This window comes from Sorghum bicolor, chromosome 7, assembly GCF_000003195.3.
Source record: "Sorghum bicolor cultivar BTx623 chromosome 7, Sorghum_bicolor_NCBIv3, whole genome shotgun sequence".
In the NCBI taxonomy this organism is placed as follows: domain Eukaryota; kingdom Viridiplantae; phylum Streptophyta; class Magnoliopsida; order Poales; family Poaceae; genus Sorghum; species Sorghum bicolor.
The window spans coordinates 17,219,962-17,223,509 of record NC_012876.2 but is presented as its reverse complement, the minus strand read 5'-3'; the positions used below and the strand labels follow the sequence as shown (position 1 = coordinate 17,223,509).

Sequence of the window (3,548 nt, the reverse complement as noted above, 5' to 3'; positions counted from 1 at the left end):
CGTGATTGGACAATGTTTGTCAAATAAAAACGAAATGCTACAGTAGCAAAAAAAAATAAAAAAATTTGCGAACTAAACAAAGACCTTTTTCGGGTTTGGTGGTTGTGGTAAGGAAGTGGTAATACCATGTGTTGGGCTTCACAAAAACAGTGAACAGATAGCCCAAGACTTATGGTCTCAAGTCCAGCTCATTAGCCCATCATACAGCCCACGTAATCATGCACGTGCAATGTGCAGCCGTCGTTGCCCAATTCAACATTTTCCCTCCATCTTCCGGCTTCCGCTATATATATATCTACCTCCCCTGCTTGTCGCATCCTCTCTGCTTCTGCGTCTACTCTGAAACCACCAGCGCCTCACCACCAATGGCGCGTCCTCGTTGCAGCAACGCCGTCTTCGCGTCCTTCAACGTCCTCACCCTCCTCCTCGGCGCGGCCGTGCTCGCGTGGGGCATCTACGCGGGCGCGCCCCACCGCGGCGGCGGCGCCACCGACTGCCAGCGCTTCCTCCGCACGCCGGCCCTGGTCCTGGGCGCGGCCGTCATGGTCGTCTCCATGGCCGGCATCGCGGGCGCGTGCTGCCGCGCGTCGCTGCTCCTCTGGCTCTACCTCTTCCTAGCGGCGCTGCTCATCCTCGCCACGCTCTGCTTCGCCGTCTTCGCGCTCGTCGTCACCAACGCCGGGGCCGGCCAGGCCGGCCGTGTCGGGGAGAGGGTTCAAGGAGTACCGGCTCGGGGACTACTCCAGCTGGCTCAGGCGGAGGGTGGAGGACGACCGCACCTGGGGAAGGATCAGGAGCTGCCTCGCGGAAGCCGGCGTGTGCCGGAGCTTGCAGAGCAACCGGACGTTCAATGAGTTCGTCAACGGCAACCTCTCGCCGGTGCAGGTCAGTGGGCTTTGCTAATTCTTGTCAAAGACTTCTTTGCTTGCTAAAAAAAATGCTTAATTGTTTGTTCGCGTGGTTTCAAGTTACACTCATAGAACTAAGAGCATCTCCAAGGGTAATGCATTTAGACTTTGTATTTACTAATTTGCCAAAAAAATTTAAAATATGCTATCCAATGGTTTTGTATTTAGGATTTTACAATTTGCATAACTTGGTATTTTAGAGGTCTAGACTTGACATATATGCCAAGCCCCCCGGCTTTGCAAATCATGATCGTCCCTACGCCCGCGCGACTCTGGCTGCATTCCGTCCACCCACACGACTCCTCTACGCGCGAGCACCACCAAGTTTTGCCACGAAACTTTGCCGCAGAGGATCAGGACAAGGCGAGGTTCAGGACGGGGCGAGGTTCATGATGGGTGAGGACCAAACGACGCGGCGCGAGGACCTGGACGGGGCGACAACGGCTGAGCGAGGAATGCCGCGATACGAAGGCGCGCGACGCGCAAAGAATTACCGGCAACGAAGAAAATCGCACGCCAAAAAAAACCTTCCGGGGAAAAAAGTGTGGGCCCAAAATTTCCTCAATGCCAAGTAAAAATGCAAAACCGTTGGAGATCACGCCTTTTTATCTTTGCCATTTTTATTTGGAACTTTGCAAACTCCATCAAATACAAAACTAAAAATACATGCTCTAAGGCCCTCTTTTGCATCTCTGTAATAGCTATCTGCTAATAGTTAATTGTTAGCTAGACCTCTAGATATTAATTATCTTATTAATTGAACCCAATTAGATAATAGTTGTTAGTAGTTATCTATTAGTAGCATTTTTCATTAGCTGTGGATCTAAACACTCTCCAACTAATAGGTAGCTAATAGTTAGCTAGTTAATATTATATATGAGCTAGCAGATAGTGAATCCAAACAGGTTCTAAGTAATGATCTACTATGTGACCTTCATAATATAAAAACTAATTGTGAAGGTAAAAAGTGGCTGAGTTCTTAAAAAAGGTTATACTTTTTGTATGAAAAACTGTATTTTCTGTGCATGTATTGTTGCAATTTTTCTTTCAAAAGTAGTATGGCCTAGTTTTTGTATTTTGTCCATGTTCTTCAGTTTCGTAATCTTAGTGTTACCTAATGCATGCATGTATCCTAAAGTCAACAGGAGGACATCTTCATCTCATCACCTGAACTGCCCTTAGATATTTTTGAAAGCAAACGCTTTCTTGACCCATTCTAGTGAAGTGATCCAGTGGATTGCTCAAGTTGCTTTTTTTAGCGTTTAACTGTTTGTTTAGAACAGGCAGAGAGCGACTCTTTGCAGGGGAAAAAAAACACAGGTGACAGCACGGTGTGTACTATTTTATGCTGTACGCAGGGGCAAGTGCTAAAATCTAAATTATTAGGAGGCAATTTAATATATTTTGGAATTACATATTATACAATTAATTTTCATGTAGACAAGGGGGTTGAGGTCATATTTATAAACAACGTTTGCCTTTTTACTCGCTCAAGCGTGTTGCATGTTTTTTTTTCTTGATAGAATGCACTACTAAATATAATGTTTTGGTCACCTATTTTCAAGTTTTCAACATTCCTCCCAATTGATATTTACCAACCTATTCTTTCCTTCAAGTGTATACAATGTGAAGTTGAGAGATATCGGTAAGTCAATTTGAGATGTACACAATGTGAAATTTTGTGAAAGTACTGGTGTCTAGAATAACCAATGCAAGTCAGTACCTTTCATCTGGCATCACTGAATGTGATATTTAGCAACCATCACGACTTCATCAAAGTCATACATGGGCAATAGCTAGAGTAGATGACCAGCACAAACTTGCAATCCATATCATAGGATTTCATCGTCGTTAACAACTCTTGTTCAAGTACCGACGAAAGTTTTCAGTAGAAGACAGTGTACATCCATTGACTTCGTCTTAGATGTGCACTTGCAAGAGCTGCTTCTTCACTCTACATGTACTTTTTCAATAAAAAACATTTATGTTGCAAAACGGTCAAGTCTACATTACACACTCAGACAGTCAGATTCATCTGTAATCGTGCATTTTCTGAAAAAAATCGTGTTTAAGCTTAATGACTTTGTGATCCAATTTGCATTGTGTTTTACAGTCTGGATGCTGCAAGCCCCCAACTGAATGCAACTTCGCATACCTGAACGAGACCTACTGGATGAAGCCCTCAGGTCCTAGCAACTCGTCCAACCCTGACTGTGACGCCTGGTCCAACGACCAGTCTGAGCTCTGCTACGCCTGCCAGTCTTGCAAGGCCGGCGTCCTGGGTAACCTCAAGAACAGCTGGAAGAAGATCGCCATCATCAACGCTGCGTTCATCGCGCTCCTCATCGTCGTCTACTCCCTCGGATGCTGCGTGCTTCGGAACAACCGACGGCACAAGTACGCCCTGGTTGGGAAGTAGTAGCTAGGAAGAAGAGTTTGGTTTGGATCTTCAGAACTCAGAATTAGGATGCGTGCCACTGCCATGTAGGAGTTTGTTTGTGCCATTGCTATTTCTGAAGCTTCTGTGCAAGAATGTTGATGGATTGGATGGGTCTTCTTCTTCTTTGTAAATGGTCATCATGTGTGCCATGGGTCATGGCCGGGTTCCTATCAGTATGATATATGTGAGAATAAAATGGA

The 3,548-nt window shown here is 45.5% G+C and overlaps 1 pseudogene; it reads left to right on the top strand.

The window, feature by feature from the left end:
- LOC8073277 lies at nt 219–3,548 on the top strand (annotated as a pseudogene).